This window comes from Theropithecus gelada, chromosome 14 (genome assembly GCF_003255815.1).
Source record: "Theropithecus gelada isolate Dixy chromosome 14, Tgel_1.0, whole genome shotgun sequence".
NCBI classification, from domain to species: domain Eukaryota; kingdom Metazoa; phylum Chordata; class Mammalia; order Primates; family Cercopithecidae; genus Theropithecus; species Theropithecus gelada.
The window spans coordinates 40,605,884-40,633,319 of NC_037682.1; the positions used below are offsets into that span (position 1 = coordinate 40,605,884).

At 36.0% G+C, this 27,436-nt stretch overlaps 1 protein-coding gene across 3 annotated transcripts in view; it reads right to left on the reverse strand.

The window, feature by feature from the left end:
* Positions 1 to 27,436, reverse strand: part of LUZP2 (leucine zipper protein 2) — a 604,128-nt gene that overhangs the window by 358,996 nt on the left and 217,696 nt on the right. The window lies entirely within an intron of this gene.

The following is a 27,436-nucleotide window of genomic DNA, read 5'->3' on the forward strand; positions in this document are numbered from 1 at the left end:
GAACAGGCATGAGAGCCCCCTAAATGGTTCCACTTGGCATCAGTCATAATCAGTAACACTCACAGTTTTAGTAAAATCTAGGGAAATTAAAACCTCAATTACTAAGATGGTTTTGTTGTCATGATTTCATATAAAAAGGGAAAATTGAAAACCCCATTTTATAACAAAAGTTTTGTTTCCCAATGAGGACTATCTAGGCTCATTGGAGACAGCATAGATCTCCAGGCCAGAGAGAGGTTCCAGGACAATATTGTACCTCTTCTGTATGTATAATATAGTTTATCAGGTACATATTTGAAAATAGGTATGTTTATTGATACCACACTTTTCCCCTCAGGTCCTTACAATCTTACAGCAAGAGATATATTTTGGAAAAATACATCTAAGAAACATAGGTTCTGATATTGGGGGAACAAACTTTGAGGTAGAGCTAGAACATAAAGTCAGAGGTTTGCGTCTTCTCTGGTTTATAGAGAAGGCAGCCCATCGAAAATGCAACACTTTCCAAACTTAGCTAAGAACCCCTATCCCTATTGCTATTAAAGAGGTATGGGGAGGAGCAAAATCTCTATGACAATCAGTGAAAAAAATACAGTAATTTCAGTGAATTTTGAACAAACTTGTTAATAAGCACCATGAAAGAAAGACTTCAGTATCTGTGTCACGCATGTGCACATCCTTTTTTTCCCCCTATTTTTTTCATATCATCTTTCCAGGAATTTGAGAAAGATATTGTAATTTGTGTTGTGCAAATGTAAAAAAATAATAATCTGGGAGATTAAGTTACTGCCCTAAAGTCCTTCTTATTAAAAGAAACAATTAGCAAGTAGTGAGTGTGTGCACCTTTGTGTATATGTGTATTTGGCCAGTGGGAGGTAGGTGGTTTGGTGGCAGGATGAGGAAATTGACAATTTCCAGCACAGCCTAACACTGTAACTGATGGGGAAGCGTTAATTAAAATGATGAATTGGACACATAGCAGAGCTGCTAATCCAGGAAAGACTTCTAGGAAAATAAATATAAAATGTATAAGAAGTGCTTTGAAAGCGAAATAGAAATTAGTCATATGAAAAGAGAAAACACGTGTAGATACTGATATGGTCTGGCTGTGTCTCACCCTAACCTCATCTTGAATTGTAGTTCCCATTATTCCCACCTGTTGTGGGTGCATCCCCGTGGGAGATAATTGAATCCTGGGAGCGGGTTCCACCATACTGTTCTTGTGGTAGTGAATAAGTCTAATGAGATCTGATGATTTTATAAGGGGCTTTCTGTTTGGCTGAGCTCTCATTCTCTCTTCCTTGCTGCAGGCAAGACATGCCTTTCATCTCCTTCCATGATTGGGAGGCCTCCTCAGCCACGTGAAACTGTGAATCCATTAAACCTCTTTTTCTTTGTAAATTACCCAGTCTCGGGTATGTCTTTATCAGCAGCGTGAAACAGACTCATACAAATACTAATGAAAATAAATGTTGAATTTTTCAAAAAATGAATAAATGTCAGAAGGCTTGGTGTTCTAATTGGGGAGTAGGAGATTTGTTGCTGAAATGTGAAATGACTACTCATTTCATAAGACCGTTAAGTGATGATTAGGAATCTGGGCATTATTTTGAGGACAAATGAAAGTAAATGAGAGGTTTTAGGCAGTAAATGACAAGATCAGATTTATGTTTTGGAAAATTATTCCTGGCTGAAAACTCAGGAGTGAATTGGAGAAGGGAAAAAAAACAGGAAAACAGGTGCCTGTTAAGAAAGTTACCATTGCAATAGTCCAGACAAAAGATTATGCTGGCCTATCTGGAGCAGAAGCAGGGGAGGTAGGGAAACTTGGATTGATTTCAGCAAAACATACAAAATGGAATTAATAGTATACTGTGTCTGTATCTGTATCTGTGTGTGTGTGTGTATGTGTTTACATTTAATTCTTTTGCCTGCATGCTGTGGAATAAGGGTGGGAGGGAGCTATTTAGTAATGATGCCATGTTGCTGGCTTAGGAAATTTTTCGACATAGCCCTTCACTGAGAGGGAAGTCAGGAAGAACAGTGCTTTTAGTAAAAGATGGGTCGACAAGTTCAATTGTAGAATTGTAGGAAAATGGCTCAAATTCTCTCAGCTTTGGTTGAGAATCTATAAAATTTTACATTGAACTTACCCACATTTTCATGTGTTAAATAGAGTAATTTATGTAAAGCATTGAACCCATGACAGGTAATTAATTCAAAATGTATACATATGTAATTCTATAACTAAGAAATATCATGAATTTGTAGTCATTCTGCAGAAATATAAAGGAACTAAGTCTCCTAATGGCCTTAGTGATGATTAATAAGTGCATCTCATCTAGAATAGACTTCTATTACATTTTTTTTTTCTTTTTCTCATTTGCTAAATGTAGGTCTCTAGCACTCTTCACATTCTTCTCATTAAAAGGAAATTGGAATGGCCCATTGCTAAGAACTACAATATTTCTTGTTGGCCTTCTGAATTTCACTGATGAACAGTAATCAGCCAGTAATTAGACAATTATTAAAGCCCCAAATTTCCATTCAGTCTCACTGGCAAAGTTAAATACTAAACAGCAAGTCATATTTTTAATTTCTTCCAATTTTATAACCTTATTTTATGCCTCCGTTTGTTTCTCCTGAACAATAAAGACATCTCCAAAATCATCTTAAGTGACCATAATAAATCATAATAGTAGATTATATGTATTGACAGCATATTATATGCAAGATGGTGTTATGCACGCCATTTCATTTACTCTGCAGAAGAAATTCATATGAAAAGCACTATTATTAACTCTATTTTATAGGTATGGAAATTGAGTCACAAGAGTGGTAAATAACTTCTAAGGACATGCTATTAAGAAAGTGGTACATCGGTCAGTCTCCAAAGCCTAATATCTTAACCACAATTTTGAAAGAACATACTCACTTGGCTATGAGTTTATCAGATAAATATTCACTGCGTCCTTCAAGAACTTATTATATATTATTTCTTTCTTCTCTATTACACAAATACGTTTTAAATGTTGACTTTATTTACTATATTTATTTTTAATTAAATTAAATATAAATAACATTTCCTTTTTTATAATATATAACATCATTTAATTTCATCTTCATATTTGATTTTCAAATAATGTTATGAGGAAAACAAAACCAATTTAAATCTCTCTATTTTCTGGTAAATACATTAGGAACCATGAAGAGGACACAAATTATCAGAAAAATATTGGCAGAATTGTTAATTAACAGCACTAGTTTAGATTCAAACATTTAAGGTCCTTATGTAAGAGGAAACCAAATTATACTGCAGAAGTAACCATAATGAAAGTATTGACTAACATTTTACTGGATTTTCTTCCATTTTCAAATGAGTGCATGCTCATCTTCTAATAATTTTCTCTTGCATACATGAAAAGTAAACATGACCCTCCTACACTCATGTTCTGTAACTGGCTTCATATGTCTTAGAGCACTTTCCATGTCTATATATGTTACTATCCATTTTGGTTGTACTTGAATATATTTTTACCACTGAGACTTTATGGTGTTTCCAATGTTTTTCTTTCTCTCTTAAAAAGTAATAAAGTGTATATTTGTGGGCACAAAAGAATTCCCTGAGTACTTCTGTGATACAAGTTTCTAAAAGTGTAAATATTTCACTAGAAGTCAACATGTTAATTTTTTTTTGGGGGGGGGCGGGGTGGGACGTCTGGCTTCAGTGTCCATATCTTGTATTTATTTATTTTAATTTTTAATTTTTGTGGGTATTTAGTAGGTACATATATTTACGGGGTACATGAGATATTTTGTGTTAGTTTCAATACGTGCTGGTAAATTGCCTATCGGCTATTCTAGCCTATAATTTTCTTAGTATATTGTTATGTTCTTCACAACTTCACCTAAACCAGACATTGTCTTCTCTCCCTTTTTCTTAAAAGAAAATTTGCTAATGGCATGAGTGAAAAATGGTACTCTCTTTCTGATGTAATTTGTATTTGCTTTATTAGAGATTGATTATATTTTCATAATATTACCACTTGTATTTCTTTCTCTATAAATTATCTATGTCTTTTGCCCATTTAAATTTTGAGTTAATTACTTATTAGTTTTCTAGGGCTTCCATAACAAATTAACTAAGACTAGGTAGCTCAAACAAGAGATACAATTGTGGAGGCTAGAAATCCAAAATCAAGTTGTTTGTAGGGCCGTTTCCTGTGACGGCTGTGAGAGAAGGATCTGTCTCAGGCCCCTCTCATTGGTTTGCAGATGGCTGTCTTCTCCTTATGTCTCTGCACAGCATCTTCCTTCCAGGTGTATCTCTGGGTCTAAATTCCCCCTTCACATAAGAACACTAGTCATATTGGTTTAAAGTTTGTCCTAATGACCTTATTTTAACTTTATTACCTCTGAAAAAACTATCTCCAAATGAAGTTACATCTAATGTACTAGAGATTAGGACTTCAACACAGAAATTTGGGGGCATATATTCCAACCCATTACATTTACCTAATTTATTTGGAAGACTCTTGTCCACTATGGGTTTTAGTTCATTGTCATTATATGGAATTTTTTTTCATACCTCTTATTGGTACTTACATTTATCCCTCTCCAATTTCTTTTAAACAGTTTATGTAGATAAATCCTTTTTTCTTTACGGCGTCTGGACTATTCTTAAACAGGTTTCTCCAACCCATGTGATTTAAAAGTTTATGTACATTTATAAAAATGTATCAGTTTTTAATTTTTAATAAACTACCCAATTGATTTTTGTATCTACATATATACATATATACGAATATATATGTATTATAAGGAAGACTATAACTTAAATATGGTGAGCCGGTTGTCCTAACACAATTGGATACAATACATTCCCCACTGATTTTAATATTGCACTTTTTGATGTAACAAATTATTTTTACTAAATGTTTTTAAATTCTGTATTTGGATTCATTTGCTGTCTTCATGACATATCATGATTTAAGTATTAAAACTCTGTACAACATTTTGATACTTCTTAGATTCATCCCCCGTTGTTTTTGTTCATAGTTTCATTGGCAAATGTTCTCTTTTATTTCTTCTGAATGAATTTTAAAATGAGCATGTCAATTTTCTGAAAATTCCTGCAGGGAACTTAACTGAAATTGCATTTGCATTATAATTATATTTAGGGACATAGATAACAATCACATATTTTTCCATCCAGAAACATAATCTCATTTATTATGCCAGTACCTTTTTATAATTCAGAAATTCTCTACATTTACTTCTTTTTTGTTAGACTTATTGGTTCCTTAAGGTGGGTCCTTGGTCTGGCTGACTTCAAGAACAAAGCCACCTACCCTCGCAGTCAGTGTTACAGTTCTTAAAGATGGTGTATCTGGACTTTGTTCCTTCAGATGTTCAGATGTGTCCAGAGTTTCTTCCTTCTAGTGGGTTCGTGATCTCGCTGACTTTAGGAGTGAAGCCACAGACCTTCGCAGGGAGTGTTACATCTCTTAAAGGTGGCATGTTGGGAGTTGTTCATTCTTCCCCATGGGTTCTTGGTCTCACTGACTTCAGGAATGAAGCCGCAGACCCTCACGGTGAGCGTTACAGCTCATAAAGGTAGTGTGGACCCAAAAAGTGGGAACAGCAAGATTTATTGTGAAGAGTGAAAGAACAAAGCTTCCATACTGTGAAAGGGGATCCAAGTCGGTTGCTGTGACGGGCTGGGGTGGCAAGCTTTTATTCCCTTATTTGTCCCTCTCAAGTCCTGCTGATTGGTCCATTTTACAGAGTGCTGACTGGTCCATTTTACAGAGTGCTGATTGGTGCATTTTACAGAGCACTGATTGGTGTGTTTTTACTGAGTGCTGATTGGTGTGTTTACAAACCTTTAGCTAGACACAGAGCGCTGATTGGTGCGTTTTTACAGAGTGCTGATTGGTGCATTTACAAACTTTTAGCTAGACACAGAGTGCTGAATGGAGCATTTATAATCCTTTAGCTAGACAGAAAAGTTCTCCAAGTCCCCACCCTACCCAGAAGCCCAGCCGGTTTCATCTCTCGCTATTATTGTGGATGGGTTTCTCCATTTAATTGTCTAAATAGATATTGCTAGTCATCTTTAAAGTTACTGTCTGTAAGTTGATTTTTTTTTTTTTTTTTTGAGACAGAGTCTTGCTCTGTCACCCAGGCTGGAGTGCAGTGGCCGGATCTCAGCTCACTACAAGCTCTGCCTCCCAGGTTTACACCATTCTCCTGCCTCAGCCTCCCAAATAGCTGGGACTACAGGCGCCCGCCACCTCGCCCGGCTAGTTTTTTGTATTTTTAGTAGAGACGGGGTTTCACCGTGTTAGCCAGGCTGGTCTCGATCTCCTGACCTCGTGATCCGCCCGTCTCGGCCTCCCAAAGTGCTGGGATTACAGGCTTGAGCCACCATGCCCGGCCTGTAAGTTGATTTTTATTCCAGATACCTCATTGATCATCTTTATTAGCTGTCATATTCAGTTTATTCTGTTGGCTTTTTAAAGTGGTGGCAATAACTTCTTTGAGTTGACCAATCATCTCTTTCTAAGAGCTATAATTTTCTTTCTTTTTGTTTACTAATCATGTTACCTAAGACATTCAAAACAATGTTGAATAGAGGAGGTGATAGAATCCCTTCTATTTTGTCCTAGACTTGATTTAATTTAATTAATTGATGGATTGATTTTTTGAGAGAGGGTCTGGCTTTGCCACCCAGGCTGGAGTACAGTGACATGATCTCGGCTCACTGCCACCTCTGCTTCTTGGCTCAAACCATCCTCCCAGCTCAGCCTCCCAGGTAGCTGGAACTATAGGCACACATCACCACACTCAGGGCTAAATTTTTACAATTTTTTTGTAGAGATGGTGGTCTCATGATGTTTCCCAGCAGGGTCTTGAACTCTGGACTTCAAATAATTCTCCTGCCTCAGTCTCCCAAAGTGCTGGGATTATAGGCATGGGCTGTCATGTCCAGCCAGTTTATTAATTTTTAACACTGCATAGTGTAGTGGTGAATAACTGTACAGAATTTTTTTCTAGTGTTGATAGACTGTTGTGTCTTTTTCCAGTTTTTGACTATTATGAGTAATGTTGCAATGAATATTTCATATGCTTTGTGGTTAACATATAAACACATTTATGCTGGGTATATATCTAAGAATGGAATTGCTATATCATAAAGCACGCATATGTTCTACTTTAGCAAATAACAGCCAAAAAATTTTTCAAATTAGTTGCAGAGTAGGAGAGGTAGAGAATTCCAGTTGCTTCATATTCTTATCCACACTGGTGTCATTAGTACTTGTTTTTAATTCAGTAACTCTGGTAGTGGTGTAATAGTGTCTCATTTTAGTTATAATTTGAATTTTCCTGGTTGTTGACTAATAAGGGAGGATGTTATTAAAGGTGATTTTTATATATCCTTTATAAAATGACTGCTCATGACTTTTGCCCTTTTTCCATTAGTTTGTCCGCTGCTTGTTAATGTATTTATACATTCCACACATGAGCCTTTTTATGATAAAATGGATTAAAATATAATTTCCTATTCTGCTGCTTGAATTTTCAATCTCTCTCTCTCTCTTTATTGTTTATTTATTTTTATTTTTATTTACTTTTTTTTTTTTTTTGATATGAGGTCTAACTCTGTTGCCCAAGTTGGAGTGCAGTGGCATAATATGGGCTCACTGCAACCTCCGTATCCTGGGTTCATGCAGTTCTCTTGCCTCAGCCTCCCAAGTAGCTAGGATTACAGGCATGAACCCCCACGCCCAGCTAATTTTTGTATTTGTAGTAGAGATGGGGTTTCACCATGTTGGCCAGGCTGATTTCGAATTCCTGACCTCAAATTATTCGCCCACCTTGGCCTCCCAAAGTGCTGGGATTACAAGCATGAACCACTGTGCCTGGCCCTGAATTTTCAGTCTCTTAATGGTATCTATTAATGAAGAGTTGCTGATAATAAAAATATTGATATGGTTTGGCTGTGTCCTCTTCCAAATCTCATCTTGAATTGTAACTCCCATGATTCCCACATGTCGTGGGAGGAATCTGGTGGGATGTAGTTGAATTATGGGGGCAGGTCTTTTCCATGCTGTTTTTGTGATAGTGAATGAGTCTCATGAGATCTAATGGATCTCTTTCTTTGCCTGCTGCCATTCATGTAAGAGGTGACTTGCTCCTCCTTGCCTTCCACAATGATTGTGAGGCCTCGCCAGCCTGTGGAACTGTAAGTCCAATAAACCCCTTTTCCTGTATAAATTACCCAGTCTCAGGTATGTCTTTATCAGCAGCATGAAAACAGACTAATACAAATATAGACCAAATTAATATTTATATCAAGATTTGTCCTTTTTAGACCTAGTTTAAGAAATGTAAGCTGGCTTACTGTATTTTCTAGGAGCCTATGTATTAAGTAGTTAGTTAATTCACTTATTTCACTGTTCACATGTTAGATATGCAAACAACTTGGAATTGTTTTATTCTGTATTACATGGGAACATATAATTAAATCCTAATATTTTGCAATGCCATTTTTATAAAGTTTCTCAATAAAAAGGTATCTGTTTTTATATTCTTTAACCCATCAAATTGAAATATTTGTTTAACATTTTATTAAGGTCACTGTTTCTTATTTATTACAGCTTTATAAAAATATGTATACATCCAACAATCTAAAAATTTAAATTTTGTTATTTTCTTCAAGATTGTTTTGCCTTTTCATGGTTGAATGCATTTCCATATACATTTTAGAATTGGTTTGTCAATTTCAACAAGAATAAAACCTTGTTTGGGTTTTGGGTGACTATATTGACATTTTAAAAATGTTGAGTTTTCCACTTCATAAATATTTCATATACTACAATTTATTTAGAGATTGTAACATTTTATCTTAATAATATTGTATTGTTTTCAGTGCACAATCCCTTTGTGAATCACTTACATTTGTGCATCACTTACATTTAGAATCTTTTGAATTTACTATATACATAATAATACTTTCTGCAAGAATGATAGTTTTGCTTTTACATCCTAATTTATTATCAAGAGTTAAAAACCTATTCTACAGTGCTCAACAGAATTGATAATATAAACGTCTTTGTCTTATTCCAGGTTGTAGGAGAAAAGCTTTCAATATTTCACCCCAAATATGATATTTCCTATTGGATTTTTGTGTTAATATTATTATTCTTTTTCTTTTACATGATCAGATGTAAAATGTTCTCTTTCTAGTTTCTTAATCATTTAATCATGAATAAAATTTGAATGTTACAAAATGTTGTTTGCTTCATTGTGGTAGGTGTTATTATTTGCTTAAAATTCCTTTCTCCCTTCCCACATTTACTATGCTGCAAATATAAGCAGGATAGAAATCCCTATGTCATTCATTTGGTCATGTGACGCTCCAAAGGCATGCTAGGGGACATGACTTATCAGAGACTTTAAATGTTGTTTACATTATTTTTCTTAGCTTTTTGTTCTCCTGCTATGGGCCATGTGAAAAAATAACCATAGGTAACTGCTTCAACTCAGGCTTCTTCAGTAAGAAAATAAAGAGAACAGGTCTGAATTTGATCCATACTCTGAAGCAGAAACATTTGCAGTAAGCTCCCAACATGAGCTTGAAAAATAAGTGCTCGTTTTTGTAAGTCATCAGGCTTTTGGAGTAATTTGTGATGTACTATCAGTATAGCAAAATTTCGTCTAATAAATGCATTAGTTCAAGTGATCACATATATTTCTCTTTTATACTATTAATGTACTTCATTGCATTGATCCATCTTACACGTATGATCAATGATTACATTATATTAATCTCACACTATCAAAATAATATCATGTATAGTTCTGCTAGATTCAGTTTGCTAATATTTTGTTTATCATTTTTATATTTATTTTTATAGAAAAAATCTTTTGTAAATGTCTCATATTCTTGTAAAGCTTGATATCTAAGTTATGCTTAACTCATTAAAAAAGTTGGGTAGTATTTTTTTTTTCTATTATCTGAAAGAATTTGTGTAAGATTGGTAAGCTTTCTTCCTTGAATGAGAAGAATTCAGAACTAAAATAATATGGCCTGCAAATCCTTTGTGGGAAATCGTTTAGTTAGTCAATGCTTTAATAGATATGTAAATATTCAAATATTCCAATTGTTACCATTTCAATGCCAATAAATTACATAATTTTTAAGAATATGTCTATTTTATTATCATTTATTTACTTCATGATTCTGTGTGTTAGTCTGAGCTTAGCTGGGCCACTCACTTGGTTGGGCTTATTGTTGTATTTGTGATCTTTTGTTGGTCAGCCAATGACTCTACTTCTGTGGTTGACTTGCTGTCAGTTTAGCAGTGAAAGCAGCTGGATCTCACTTTATCAGCAAGCTAGCCTAGAGTGGATCATCTACCAGTTGGTCAGGGATCTAAGAGAATTAGCAGAGGTCAGGAAGTATTTTTCAGGTTTAGACTGAGATTTAGAATAACATCCTGTCAACCATACAGTATCAGTTACAAAGCAAGTCACAAGTTCAGGTCAGATTGAAGAGTCAGATAAATATACTTTACGTCTTGATGGGAAAAGCTTCAAAGTCATACAGTAAGTGTACATGGATATAAGGAGAATAGTTATGGGCATATTTGCAAACAATGTACTACATAGTGCCAAATGCTGTGTTAACTTCTCTATATTTTATTTCTCAGCGATTGGCCATTTGAGTACTTATTACCTTGTGTATTGATGTTCTCCAATGCCTTAAAAGGAATTATTATTTTGAATTTTATCAAATTTTTCTGTTGCTTTCAGCAGGAAGATTGGTCAGCAGTAAGACTGACAAGTTTGTTCAATTTGACTAAAGATGGACATTTTGGGGCCATGATTTAACTAATTATTTTCTTTAGCTCTCAAAGATAGACCTTCGCTCAATCAAATCCCATCTCTTCTCCAATTCTAAATATTTGAACATTTTTATTTGACTCTACCCAATCTCACTGTCCTAGTTCAGGTTCTCACTATTTGAATGTTTATATAATAGCATTATATGAATTGATTTTCTTTTTTTCTTTCTTTTTTTTTTTTTTTTTTTTTTTTGCTTTTCTAATCCATTTAATTCAAATTATACTTTTTAACTTAAAATTCTAACTGGATCAACTTACAGTTCAAAACATTAGTGGCCCCTTCGGCCATGTCAAGCTAAAGGCCATCTGCCCTGGGGCTTGAATCTATCTTTATTCTCCTTCAGTTTCCTTTGTTCAGCTTTCGTCTATTTCCTCTCCCTGTACTCAGTTAATTAATTATCAAAGTGAATTTCTTGAAGATATTTAAATGTGTTTTGACTATTTTAATTCCTGTGGATAAACTAGATCTAAGATTAAAATGAATTCCCTGAGGAATCATTTGTTTAAATTATTCCTAGTATTTAAGAACTTCCCACACACCATTGTACCCTGTATAGCCTTAACAGTTGATTTCACAGCACAAAATCTCCAAATACGTCAAGTCAGTCTCTTCAATCCTTAGTCTTCTGTCAAGGTTTTCTGTATTCTCCATCTCTCTTTAAAGCTTTCTAGTATTATAATATCATATTATGTGTATGTGCCTCACCACAAAATTGAATGCTTTGACTGCAGAAATGTTGTTTGACACTAGCACAGTGTTTTGTACTCATAATGTTGAACTGTATCTCTGAGCCCTCTGCTTCCAGAAATCACCAATGGTTCAGAAATTCCCCAAACCTTTTATGTGCCCAAAAATGTGACACTGCAAAATACTGTCCTTCCCATATGAGTTGGATAAGATTCATGGATGACATCCTTATTTACCTGTTATGATGTCACTCACAGACACTCCAACTTCCTACTCTTCCTCTCATAATGATTAGCTAAACTTTTGCTTCACTGATTAATCTGCACGAAAGGACTGCTAGCTTCATTTGACCAGAGTGGTCAAGCTTTTTGGTCTAGCTTCTCACCTTCTCTCATGCCTGTGAACGCTGTCTCACCTTGGGTTTCAACAAGCATTATGAACCTAAGGAAGTATTGGAACATGGAACACCACCTTAACAACCACTCTGAGATTAGCTTTTACACCATTAATTAATTGGCTAATGGTTTAAAAACATTTCCTGTTCAATTGTTTGGCCACACAACCTGCTCACTCTTTTCCCCACAGCCAGGTCTTGATAGTCCTGTTTCCTTTCTCTCTATAAAAGAAAATCTTTAGTCTATGATGCTTAAAGATTGTGTGGTTGATGTTTTCTTTCTACTGTAACAGCTTTTTGAATAAATTATTTTCTTACTTAAGAGTACATTATGACAGATTGGATAGCAAAAATGTGGTATATAAACACCATAGAATACTATGAGGTCATAAAAAAGAATGAGATCATATCTTTTATGGGAACTTGGATGGAGCTGGAAGTTATCCTTAGCAAACTAACACAGGAACAGAAAACCAAATACCACATGCTCTCCTTTATAAGTGCAAGGTAAATGATGAGAACTCATGAACACAAAGAAGGGAAAACGGACACTTGGGTCTGCTGGAGGGTGGAGAGAGGCAGGAGGGAGAGGAATAGAAAAGATAACTATTGCGTTCTAATACCTGGGTAATGAAATAATCTGTACAACAAACCCCCATTGCATGAGTTCATCTATGTAACAAACCTCCACATGTACTGCTGAACCTAAAAGAAAAGTTTTTTAAAATTAGAAAAAAAAATTAAGACTACATTGTTTTAATTTGATAGCACATTGTGAGATGCTTAATAAATGTAGGTGAGCAGAATAAATTTTCACTACTAATCTTTGCTTGGTTACATCAGCCTAGAATTCCTTTACCTACTCTCTTTATCAATCTAGTTAGAGAAAGTACTTCATTTCACCTCTTCCATGAAATCTCCTCCTAGAACTATAAAGTTCATGTCTCTTCTTAATAAGGGTGTCATATATTCACTCTATTTCTTTATTTTATAATTAATCATTAGTTTTACTTTTTAAAAAATGATTCCACAACAGCCTTTATAGAAAATGAGTTTTTAAAAACATGTACTTCTTCATTTTTTCTAGTAATAATTGTTATTTTGTATTAAAAAAAATTTTTTTAGATGTAGTCTCACTCTGTCACCCAGACTGGAGTGCAATGGCGCAATGTAGGCTCACTGCAACCTCTGCCTCCTGGGTTCAAGAGATTCTCCTGCCTCAGTGTCCCAAGCAGCTGGGATTACAGGTGCCCACCATCACGCCCAGAACATTTTTGTGTTTTTAGTACAGATAGGGTTTCACCATGTTGGCCAGTTGGTCTCGAACTCCTGACCTCAGGTGATCCGTCCACCTTGGCCTCCTAAAGTTCTGGGATTACAGGTGTGAGCCACCGCCCCCAGTTTCTAGTAGTTACTATTTAATTTGATGTTTACATTGTCCTTGTTTGGACTAGCAGAAGCATTGAAAAACAGGCTCCTGTATCCTGTGACTTGTCCTCCTCATTCTTGGAATCCTTCCTGACTCTTTTCACTCCTTTGATGTCTGTCCTGCCATAACTGATATTTCTAACTGTTTATTTTAAATGCAGATACAATAGACTTGCTTATCACGGAATAGTGTTTCAATTTCATTTGAATTTTTTTTTTTTAAATGAAAAGATCCTCCAAGAGTATGTTGAATGCCTTCTTTGAATAGAAATTTCATAAAATTCAAAGCTCTGGAGTAGTGCCGTGACATCTCAAGATTTAGTTTTCCCAAAGAAATAGAATATCAACAACAATAATTGTAGAAACACAAACTTCCATTCAGCCTGTCTTCAACATTTCTGCCTACTTTTAAATAATTACTTATTATAGCAAGAATAACTATAGCTTCATTTTATTTTTTACTTTTAAACAATATCTAATATATACTAGTATATATCAGACAGGTGGTAGACATTTTACAATATCATTTAATTCTCATAATCATTCAGAAATATAAGTGTAGTGGGCATTCTACAAGCAAGAAAGTAGATTCATAATTTAAGTAATTTTTCCAAAGACAGAGATAGTAAATGAAGAAAATAGTCTTCAACCCTAGATATCACTGATGAAAAAATACTAGATTATGCAGTCCCTCTATAAATAATGAAGTAGTATATATTTTATTGGATCCTCCTACATGGAGGGCTCTTTGGAAATATATATATAAACATTAGGGAATGAATTATCCATAATCAAGTGGCTCAAAATTTTATTTCTGTAATATAGAACAAAGATTGAACTGAGGATAATATATGACAAAATGTGATAAGAGTAAGACGTTAGAAGAAATTACCATCAAGTTAAACAGTCACAGAAAATTTCATGGAAGAAAATATCTTTGTGTTGGGCCTTGAATGATGCATAGGATGATTAAATATCGTAAAGGCAAAGTGAGTCTAAGCACAGATGACAATATATAAGTAATGACAGTGTAAATGTGAAAGTGCTGTGTTCATGCAAATTATAAATCAGCAAGCAATATAGTCTAAGTTGCATATAGAATACTCCCTGAGTTCTACTAAGTAAGGTAAAATCTGGAGAAGTTGGTGAGGTTCAAATTATCAAAACTCTTGAAGGACATAGTCAGAAATTTGATCTACTTTCTACAGAATATGGATTTCTCTATGAATTGCTCTTCATCAACCAAGCTATATTTAGAAATACACACACACACACACACAGACACACACACACACACACACACACACACACACAGACTTGTTCCTTGGATTGGATACCATAATCTGCAGATGCTCAAGTGCTTTATATAAAAATGACTAGTATTTGCATGTAATTTATGCATTTTTTTCAAGCACTTACTTTCATTGGTTACACATCATTTTTCATTGTTCACCCTGTCCATGTACACACAGATATACCAGCACTGTCAGTAGAGGTAAGTAAATGTAAGTTACCTAAGCAACTCCTCAGGTCCTGCTTGTGTCTCTCAGATGTTTAGAAGATAGGAGATATTGTATTTCTCAAAAGGCTGATAGGCTGAGAGGCTTTAGTTAAAGTGTGCAGAAGGGCCTGTAGACTCTTTAGGCTCTTCTGACAGTTAATGTAAACTGTTGATCTTATGGCAAGGGCACAACTTTCTGCATCAGTCTCTCTGGTGGAGATCTAAAACTTCATCAGGGCTGTGCACAGAAGGTGATGCCTCCAAGGGCACTCCATCTCTAGTAGCCAGCCTATCAATTTTCTCAGGCTGCCCCTTAGGTTGCATGATTGTCTCTTAATGTTTGAATAATTGAATCATTTTGGCAGAAAACTGGAGGAATCATGAGCATGTCAAAATCCGACTACAAATATTTTAGATAAACTCCATGCACATACTTCTGCTGTTGTAGATGAATGTATGGGTTGTGGGTGGGGGTGCATGCAACCCATGCTGATGAAGATTTTTATTATCATTTATCTGAAAGAGTTTCAGAAAACAAAGTTTTCCATTTCTAATTATGGGTAGAATAAGCAGTTTAATATTACTCAGTACCAAATCTTTGTTCTTGGCATACAGTTTCCCACCATCCCCAAGCAGATCAATTGATTCGGATGTCTGGAGGTGTATTTTGTCATGTGGCTATGAGGAGGCAATGCAACTCAAAAATCATGTATTTCTTCAAATATAAAGAAAAGCATATTTTCTTTTTTTTTCCTTTCTTTATTTTACTTTATTTAAGTTCTTGTATACAGAACATGCAGGTTTGTTACATCAGTATACATGTGTCATGGTGGTTTGCTGCATCTATCAACCCGTCATTGAGGTTTTAACCCTGTATGTATTAGGTATTTGTCTTAATGCTCTCCCTCCTCTTGCTCCTGTCCCTTGACATATGTCTTATATACTTTAAATCATCATTATAATATGCAATACAATGTGTAAATGCTATGTAAGTAGTTTTTATACTGTATTGACTTTTGTATGATTTTTATGGTTGTAATTTTTTCTTCTTTTTTAAAAAAGACAGATTTGGCCAGGTGTGGTGGCTCATGCCTGTAATCCCAGCACTTTGGGAGGCAGAGGAAGGCAGATCACCTGAGGTCAGGAGTTAAAGACCAGCCTAGCCAACATGGTGAAACCCTGTCTCTAGTAAAAAAAAAAAAAAAAAAAAAAAAAAAAAAAAAAAAAATTGGCAGGCGTCGTGCTGCACGCCTGTAATCCCAGCTACTCAGGAGGCTGAGGTAGAAGAATCTCTTGAACCTAAGAGATGGAGGTTGCAGTGAGTGGAGATCACGCTATTGTACTCCAGCCTGGGTGGTAGAGCAAGACTCTATCTCAAATAATAATAATAATAATAAAAATATAAAAGACAGGTTCTCACTTTGTCATCCAGGATAAAGTGTAGTGGTGTATAGTAGTTCATTGTAGCTCGAAATCCTGCCCTCAGGTGATCTTTCCAACTTGGGCTCCCAAAGTGCTGGGATTGCAGAGTGAGCCACAGCATCTGGCCTGTATTAATTTTTATTTTCTATTTCTGCCATAGTTCTGATCTTTGGATGGTTGAACCCATAGATATGAAGGATTCACTATGTAAGCACATTTTCAATCTGAATACACATCAAAAAGAAAGATTGAAATTGTTCTCCCCACAATTGACAAAGGTATTCCCAGGTGTAGAATCCTATTAATTTAGAATCAAGGAGACTGAATAAGAGTGATTTTAATTCGGTTTCGCTAGGATATTAAAATGGTGACAAAGGTAGTTGTTTCCTGGGAAATATTTGCAATACCTGCCCACAAGAAAATCACAAAAGTACAAAATTTCTGTGACTTGGAACAAAGCCATAAGAGTGCTATCTGAAGTCACTCTTTTTCAGATACATTTCTGATACATTTATTTGTTTCAGAGCCAACACTCAATGTGACCACCTGGATATTTGTATATTTTTCTTTCAAGGTCTACTAATGCAAACTAAGAGAATCTCCCAGAGACAGTGTAGATGTGTGGCAGAATTAGTTGTGTCCCTAGGTAAAGGCGTCTAGAAAAGTATCTACTGGGGAAGTAAGGTCTCTCACATACGTACAGTCAAAGACTGTGGCATTAGAGGACTTTTAACAAGATGGTTTTCAAATTAAAAAAAATATAACTCTTCCCCTACCAATCCCATACCTAGGAATCTGTCTGTAGAAGTTCTAGCCCTTAATACAATAAGTTTAAAGCAGCATTAATCATAGATAAAAATATTTGGAAAGAAAATAAGAGGCTTGAATAAATTATACTGAATACATTGACAAAGACTGTCTTCTTGGCCAAATTTGAGTCAGGCTCCTCTAAGTCCCCTTCTCAGTTACGCCCCAAATATGGTAATCCATCCCTCCATGGCCAGCATTTCCTAGTCGTAAAAAAAATCTTGCTAAGTCATTAACCAGAACCTCCACCCTCAATATTTGATCACCCTCCATATCGGATCAAATTTCTTATTCCCCACGTCACCCAGGGCATATCTAAGTGCCCTGGTAGGTTAGCCAGAATCCCTTTTAATCCCGATGCTTTCTCCTTGTAATTTTGTACCACAGATCCTCATCCTGTTCCTTAGCTACAAATCCTCACTTGATGGTGATGTGTTGGAAATTAATCTCAGTACCTTTTTTGTTTGTTTGTTTTTGAGACAAGATTTTGCTCTGTCACTCAGGCTGAAGTGCAGTGGAGTTATATAGCCTCGACTTTCTGGGCTCAAGCTGTCCTCATGCCTTCACCTCCTAACTGAGACCACAGTGCATGCCACCATGCCTGACTAACTTTGTAGAGATGAGGTCTCACCATGTTGCCCAAGCTGGTCTTGAACTCCCGAGCTCAAGCAATCCACCTGCCTCAGCCTCCCAAAGTGTTTGGATTACAGGTGTGAGCCACTGAGTCCAGCCAAATTAAGCACAGTTCATAACAAGGTATCTTTTCTCCTATTTCAATAGTTCCTGAATATCATTTGATTTTCCCTCTTTAACTGCTATTCTGCTCTGATTTTCTTTGACAACATGGCATGGTATACTAAGGTTAAATAATACATCAATCAGAGTATACCACATGACTTGGAGGAATTTCTATGTGGCACTTTTGAGAGAGAAGAAAAAGAATCAAAAGTGTGATGCATTTATAAAAACTAGTCACAATGAATAAGGTTCTATGAGTATATACATTTGTGTTTGTGTATGTTTATGCCTATATAGAATTATGTTAGTAAGGAGAGAAATTTGAAAGAGAATGATTTAACGGGGGCAGAGAAGGGCTATAAATAGAGGGAATTTATGAGAGGGAAAGGCAAACAAATAAGGGAAAAAGCTATGCTGCCTTCATACAAAGTTACGTGTTGTATGTGTGATGGTGTGTGTATAAAGAAATCAAATTACAAACTTTAAATAATAACTAAAAAGGGAATTTCTTGATTTTTAAAAGTAAACATGCTCAAGAAGAGATATGTTGAGCGGGACAACTCCATCTGCATAATCATCTTTCACAGCCAGGCAGCCACTACATGACTCCCCTGATGTCTAGACCTAAAAAAGAAAATCCTTATTAAAGCAATGCTTTCTGTATTAAACATGTGGGAAAGGTGTTTTGTTTGTTTGTTTGTTTCAAAAAAATAGACTGTGCTGATGCATGTTTTAACATATTAATTAAATAGGATAATTAAAAATTAAAATTTGAGTTCCAGATTTTGCCACTAACCTGCTAGTCAGATATCAGGAAAGTCATTGTAGCTTTCTAGGCTTCAGTTCTACAATCTATGAACTAATAGATTAAATTTAATTTTACAAATTGATAAAATTTATGAAAGTAGATTTTTTTTAGTGTAAAGTCAAATAGAAGTTAAAAGTAAGAGGCATCATTTTTCCTGAGAATATAGGGAAGAGATCGTCTTTCCTCTTTCTTAAAGTACTTAATTTAGAAAATTTTAAGTTCTTTCTCTGTATTTTACAAATGTATATAAGCTAAGTAAGTCTCTTGCCAACTTTAACACCCAAGAATTTCTTTCTCAGTGACCTCTGATCCATTTTTTGAAAACATAATCATGCTGGAGGATAGCACTCCTATCTCCCTATTTCTGAGGGACAGTAAAAGCCTAACTTCAAGGGCACTTCATTTAATATAACAAAACTGTCTCTTGTCATAAAGACAGGAGAAGTTTATTTTTCGTTTGGATAAAGCCAAAGCCAAATAATAAACATGGATAGTCACCCCAAATACCAAATAAATTTATAATAAACTATGGTGTGTAACAAATGGTGCCCTCAAGTCCTCTTACTTGAGGACTAGTTATTGTTTACATTGAGGACATACTATGATAGGGGTTGCTTGGATATATATATATATTTGTGTAAAGTTTCTTTCTGTCTTTTCAAACTCATGCTGGATTGCCTGTGATGCATGTCACATTTTGGCTCAATATCCATTTAGTAATAAAATTGTCTTCTTACTCTTTTATCTTTGTACAGATATTTTCTGGGTTGAGAGAATATTTCATTTATAATTATATTTCCCCAATAATAGTCACGTAACTTTATTTATTTATTTATTTATTCATTCATTCATTCATTCATTCATTCTTTGAGATGGAGTCTTGCTGCATCATCCAGGTTACAGTGTAGTGGTGTAATCTCGGCTTACTACAACCTCTGCCTCCCGGGTTCAAGTGATTCTCCTGCCTCAGCCTCCTGAGTAGCTGGGATTACAGGTGCGCGCCATCAAGCCCGGCTAATTTTTGTATTTGTTTAGTAGAGATGAGGTTTCATTATGTTGGCCAAGATGGTCTCGAACTGCTGACCTCGTAATCTGCCCGCCTCGGTCTCCCAAAGTGCTGGGATTACAGGTATGAGCCACTGCACCCGGCCATAACTTTTTTAAAATAGGAAAAAGCATGAGAAAGAATTTAATAGTGCTAGTAATTATTCCTGCCATTTATTAAGAGTATGCCTTGGCGGAAGTGTGAAATGGGAAGCTTTATGACTCTGACAATGTAAACATTATGTCATGCTGTGTGTGCCTTTTAAAATAAAAACAACCTCCCCCCATCCAATGGTAAGAGTTCTAAACACAAGACATCAAATTAATTTGTTAATCCATCAAATAAAGGGTTATCTTTTGAAACCAAAACTGAGAATAAAGAAAAAAAAGCTATCTCTATTAGACTAATTAAAAGAGGCATTCTATTTGTATGAAAGTTTCAGGGAAATTCAAGCGAATAAAATGCCTACATTTTGCCTTACGTCCTGACTTTAGAGTTTGAATGCTTCTCTTCACTACGGTAGTTCACAAGTAGCAGTTGTTCAACATTTGGGGGTTAACAGCCACTGTGATATTCTTACGAAATTACAAACTCTACCCAGAAAAATGTCCACATACTTATATATTTAAAATATTTTATATAAAATTTCACAAGGCACAAGAACCCACTGCCGGAAATAGACCTCTTGAAGACAATATGGACACTTACTAAAAAGCTATAGTCTCCTTGTAAAGAACCTCTGCTCTAAAAGGAGAGAGTCATTTAGAATTTTTAGCTGCTCTTTCTTTTCCAAATCATCTTTAGATATAAAATGATTCTTGGAGTCAGTGATGATTTAGCATAGAAGGAAAAAAAAAATGCTTACACTTATTTTTTCCACAGTAGGTTCAGAAACATAGCGGCAGAGAGTCTAAAAGTCTGTGACACGCAGGTACAGCGTATCCAAGGAGAAGAGAGAATGGTCCCGTTTTGACCTAGATTGTTTAAATGCTCACAGAGTAGAAAGGTTTCCCTTGCTGATGATTTTACTGCAATATAAATGAATGCTATTTAATGACCAAAGTGGAAGAAGTTAACAACTATCTAACTCTTTAGGAAGAAAATAAAATACCACCAGTGATTTAAGTATAACTGGAATTCCGGCTTGCCCGTAAGGGATATGTAGCTATTGTATTGCCGGTTCCCCCTTTAAATCCACCGTTTCTCCCTCCCCTCCCCGCCTTCCCTCCTCTCCCCTCCCCTCCCTCACTCCATCCCTCCCTCCCTCCCTTCCTTCCTTCCTTCCTTCCGTTCTTCCGTCCTTCCTTTCTCTTTCTCTCTTATTTCTTTTTGCCAGCTTTTGAGCTATGCTTGAATATCAGAAATGACTAAAACATTGTTGCTGACTTCATAGAGGTTTTTGTTTAAAGTATGATAGAAACAAATACATAATTTCAATAAGATGTGATACATTTACACTGAAGACATGTATTAAGTTCATTGGTTACAAGATGGGGGGTTGTGATATATAATACTCTTAATGGATAACTGAAGTCATAGAAATTTGTTGTGATTAAAGAAATTCATGCCAGAGAAATTGCGTCTAGGCTACTTTCAGAAAGTAGTGGGAAATTTCAGAAGAGCTTGCTATTGTATTGGCACAGAATGTGAGACCATTAATCACAGAGAAAAATAGCCCTGTCAATATACCATCAATGTGTTAGGTTTCTAATTAACTTCATGTATCTGTACAGAAACCCATTTCACTAGGGGTACAAGAATCCATGGCTTTGCATTCTGTTTGATGTGTGAAATGAATCTTGTGCTTGGTGACTGATAGGAGTTATATTGATTTTGCAAGCCTTTTATGCTGAGTGGTTTCAGATTCTGCCATTCTGCAAACTATATCTAGTCAGAGAAAAACTCTAAAACAAGGGGAAAAAGCTCTAAGACCTACATAACATCTCTGATTCTACAGAGGGCAACTCCAGAGGCACCTTTAGAATAATAAAATCACCACCTCTCATTCATGTTAATTTTTTTCCTTTGAGGATGTCACTGTGGTTCAGAAATTCCACCCCACTGATTTTCACTTTCACTACTAAAGACACTGACAAGGGCTTATTAAAATGTTAAGTGGGTCTGGTTCCAGCAAATGATAATGATAGTTAAGTTGAGGGCAAATAAAAAGGATCTCATCAGAGGAGCACATTTCTATTACTTTCAAAAGTAGGAGCATATAACAGGAAGATTGAATCCTGGTTCATATTTATTTGAATTTCTCATGTTCTAAGGATCTGATAAACAGCTGAGAAAGGAAGACACCACAGTAAGTTTTTCATGGATGAGCTCCTGTCTACAAACTCACTGCTGGTGAACAGAAAGAACCACCTGATTATATTATCCCTGCAATTCCTGGTTTCTCTTTTTTTTTTTTTTTTTTTAATTTATTTATTATTATTATACTTTAAGTTGTAGGGTACATGTGCATAACGTGCAGGTTTGTTACATATGTATACTTGTGCCATGTTGGTGTGCTGCACCCATCAACTCGTCATTTACATCAGGCTGGTTTCTCTTTTTTGATTGCTTTTGAGGCCCCAAGTACGAAAACGATGACACTTGCAGAAAGAATAAAGGCGCAATGAGAGGCTGTATGCATACCTTTTTATCAGTAGAGTTATGTGCTATATCAAATAATTATTTATTGAGATTCCATTAGAAAATAAAGTTTATATCCAAAAAGAGTTCTAATTATTCTTGGAAATTTTGAAATGGAATTCCTCAATCATAGCCTTAAATAATAATTTCAGCCGGGCCGGGTAGCTCATGCCTGTAATCTCAGCACTTTGGGAGGCCGAGGCGGACAGACCACGAGATCAGGAGATCAAGACCATCCTGGCTAACACGGTGAAACCCCGTCTCTAGTAAAAAATGCAAAAAATTAGCCGGGCGTGGTGGCAGGTTCCTGTAGTCCCAGCTACTGGGGAGGCTGAGGCAGGAGAAGGGCATGAATCCAGGAGGCGGAGGTTTCAGTGAGCCGAGATGGCGCCACTGCACTTCAGCGTGGGCCATAGAGAGACTCCGTCTCAAAAACAAAACAAAACGAAACAAAAAAGCAATAATTTTGTACTAAATAGGCATATGATAAGTACAAAATGTAAATACAATTGCCAGAAATTGTATTTGCCCTTTCTCTTTAACTTCTTGACAATTTCCTTCCATATACTCTATAGTTCTATCAAATCCACACGTTTAAAAAATATCTTTTGGCCGGGCACGGTGGCTCAAGCCTGTAATCCCAGCACTTTGGGAGGCGGAGATGGGCGGATCGCGAGGTCAGGAGATCGAGACCATCCTGGCTAACACAGTGAAACCCCATCTCTACTAAAAAAACAAAAAACAAAAACAAAAAAAAACTAGCCGGGCGTGGTGGCGGGCGCCTGTAGTCCCAGATACTCGGGAGGCTGAGGCAGGAGAATGGCGTAAACCCGGGAGGCGGAGCTTGCAGGGAGCTGAGATCCCACCCCTGCACTCCAGCCTGGGTGACAGAGCGAGACTCCGTCTCAAAAAAAAAATTCCATTTTCTGAATACTCTGTACTCTTTTATAACCCCATGTCGTTGTTTACACACTCCTTGAGAATGATGTTTAGGCCCAATTTAAACAAACATATTCTCTTTTTATTTTTCTATAATATTCTGAATATGGTTGGTAACCTAATCATTAGCCTTATTCTTCTCCCTTACTGGTAGAAACTGTACACATTACTATTTGCAAATGCCACATATATAACTTCTCATCTTCCATTGCAGCAAGAGACAGTCACATCATGTGATAAATCCAGACCATAAAAGATAGGAAGAAGTTTCCCATGTGTTCAGGAATGTTTTATTCTCTATCACAAATAGAGATAAAGAAGGAAATATTTTGCTGACCTGAAAATCCTCTTCTTTGCTTAACTCTTTCTACTTCTAGATATGACAATCAATTTAGAAACATGACACACCAATCCCTAAGAGAGGTGATAGCTTGATGGAGCTGGGTAATTTAAAGTATGAAAACAGCTTTGGTAATTAATGATGGAGCTGGGCTGTGGACCAGCTCTAAAAGCTCCAACATGCAGACTTTTTGTTATGTGATCTTCTACAGGGTTGTTAATTTTAATTCTGTCAGGCTTTCAGGTAATTACATCTGAACTCGTCCTAATTATTGCAAAGAACATCCTCTAGAGCACTGTCATTCATCATGCGTTCTGAGTTCCAGCAGTATCATCCTTGTCTGGGAACTTGGCAGAAATACAAACTCTTGAATCATACTTAGGGCTTCTGAATAAGGATCTCTTGTGGTGATGAAGAACCAAGAAATCCAGGTTTTCATAAGCATTTCAGGTGATTCTTAAAGGCCTACAAGAAGTGGGTTTGTGAGAGTGTGTTTTACCTTTGCACTGTACTCTCTGTGCCTAGTATAACCCAGGCACACAGAATCTGTCAGCATAAGTTGAATTGAACCAAAACTGAAGAGTCTGCTTTTCAGGGCTACATTGCCAATGATGATATACAAGAGGCATTTGTTAAAAATGTGGGGAGAAAAGATTATAAAAATTTTGATAAATGAGGGAATTTAATCAATCCAGATGACTTTTTGTAATAGTTGATTTTGTGTGTTGATTTGGCTGGGCTAAGTGATGCCCAGATAACTGATAAAACATTATCATTGGATGTGACTATGAGGTTTTTTTTGTGGAATAGATTAGTATTTGAATCAGTAGACTGAGTAAAGAAGATTCACCCTGTTAGATATGAGTTCCAAATTTCTTTTCAAAGAAATAGTATGTCAGTATGTCCAATTCTTTGCCTTCTACTTTTGAACTTAACTTCCTCGTAAAGTAACCTTTTTCGATTACCTGCTCCACCCTGACTCATTCTGATCACCTGCTCCACCCTACATTCCAATCACCTGCACCACCCTAACTCATTCCAATTACCTGCTACCTGCTCTGCCCTGACTTCTGCCAAAGCACTCACCCCGTCATTCTCTTTAAATTAGTCAACTGGAATTAGTTTAGCCTGTGCGGTCTAACCCTAGCCCATAGGGGAATGACACAGTAGCAGGGGCCATGTGCATCAGAGATAAGAACCCCTTCCCCTCTCTTGTCCAAGTATGTACTCACCATTATTCCATCTGTAAGGGTGCACCCTTCTATATAGAAGTACCTTGCGTTGCTGAGAATTAAAAAGAAAATTTTATATTCGAGTGCTATTTCTTTTGCAGTACTGAAACTTTATATATAACAACGCTTACCAATGTTGGTGAGTATCATCAAATTCACTGAGGGCTAATAGAACAAAAAGGCAGAAAGGCAAATTCACTCTCTTTTTGAGCTGAGAGATCCACCTTCTCCTGCCCTTGGACTCTGGTACTTCTGGTTGTCTTACCTTTGGACTCAGACTAAATTACACTACTGGATTTCTTGATTCTCCAGCTTGTACATGGGAGACTGTGAGACTTCTCAGACACCAGAACCATGCGAGACAATTCTCATCATATCTAAGAGTTCTAGTGTCTCTGGAGTACCTTAATACCCCCTAATTTTTTTATTTTTTTTTAGTTGTCCATCTAACAGCATTTGATAACTGTTAAGCTTTTCTGTGTTTTTCACCTGATATCTTTAAGACTGGTAGTCTTCATGGTGCATTTGGTCTAAAATATTATAAAGACACACACACACAGAATGAGAGAGAGAGAGAGTGAACTCTGGCTTTACAGAATAGATTTGAATATAAGCTTTGGAACTTCCTAGCTCTGTGACTTAGGTTGCATAATTAATATCTTAGAGGCTTATTTTTATATTTGAAATTTAGAGATATTTCTAAATTTCAAATATAAAAATCAAACGACTGTTGTAAATACTTTAGTAAAATGAGACAAAGAAGAAGAATGAGTAAGTAGTTATATATATTTTTTCTTCTCTCTTTTCTTCAGCTCTCTTTTTCTTTTTTTGCAAATGCTTTAAGTATTTGGACGTGTAAAGATGAACCCCAGTTCACAGTGCTAAATAAACAAATAGTACTTTAATCCATTTACTTATTTCCAGAAATCAAGAAGGAGAAGACAGAGGTTCCCTGAAGAAGTTATTATGGTGGGGATGAGAGAAAAGGGAATAAAAAATAAAGAGATCTGAGGAGGGAAATATATTACTCAGCAAATGGCGAAAACCAGGTATTAATGAAAAGAAGCTTGGGACATGGGGAATATCTACCAGTAGATTAAGATAGAAACGTTCAAGAATAAGGCTGGCTCCTAAAGTATTACATTTTAAACGGGATCTTAAGTTGCACCTTTGCATCCCACTCTCATCACTATCCATCAATTCCTACAGCCATTTTGTGGTAGTTTTAGGCTGTGCTTTAATCTGGGCTCTCTACACAGGAGACAGTAGACAACTGAGAGAAGGCCACACAGGGAGAGAATGGAAACAAGGACAGAATGCAGCATTTGGTTGGAAAAAGGAATTTTAACAACATTCTTAGCCGAGATGGAAGACCTTAAGGAATGCAGGTGCTACTAAAAGGAAATAGACACTGGATTTGCTTCTTCCCAGAGGGTGAGATAGAGACTAAAAACGTTTTAAAAAATACATGTGAAAGACAAGATGAGAGGTCTTGTCACGTCCCACATAGCTGGCATTTCTGTTATAACAACATAAGTAACAAGCTCCTGGCATTCAATAAATGTTACACAGTTTCATCATTTTTATCCACCCCCACACCTAGCCAAAATATGAGAAAAGATTGTAATTATCATCTTCATTATTATCTTCTTAAAAGCACATTATAAAACGGAGGCATCAGCTTCAAGGTAATTTTATGCACCTTAGAATATGACTATTCTTTCCTTGATCTGGGAAAGAAGTGTCAAGTACAAATCACTGCACAGCTCACGGTGAAAACTTTTTCATTGCCCTCATAGGTAGTCTCACCCTCGGCATTACAAAGCCTAGTTTAAGCTGTCACTCAGTGCTTTCTAAATAGGCAGGGAGAAGCTTCAGACACATCTTTTTTTTTTTTTTTTTTTTTTGCACTATGAGCACATATTTTCCGTTGCTGGAATTTTGAGTAGTCGGTTTGTCCTATTTTCAATTTGCATGTCATTTTTATTTGAAATATGGGAATGTCTATCACAGATTATGAATTATGTTTACACAGATTAAATTAATAGCCAATCTTGAAAATGTAAAATGTCACTTTTTAGCAGTCCAGGCACTGTAGGAAATGTTTATTCATCAAGGTGAGTTGTAGTGACTGTGGGCAGCATTCCAACTAGCAGAGGTCATTTGCAATATGGTAATTGCAATTGTTCAGCTTCTGTCCCCAACTTCCTGTTCTGAAGCCTGGGAAATACACATGTCATCTTGTGTCACCAAATTGCTACTTCAAATTGGTTTTCAACAGGCACAGCTGCTTTCTTTATTATCAATGTGCATCAGTAAATGTACAGAGGAAAGTCTAATTTCAATAGCATTGAAATCAAATCCCCCATCCTCACATCTTCTTAGAACACTATACACTGTTATGGAATTTCACAAATCTTATTACTTGACTGTTAATCTTAACATCTGGATTGATTTTGTTTTCTACCAAATAATAATCAAGATTGGGGAAAAAATTAAAGGAAAATAAAAGATGATTTTGAAATGTTTCCCTACACATCC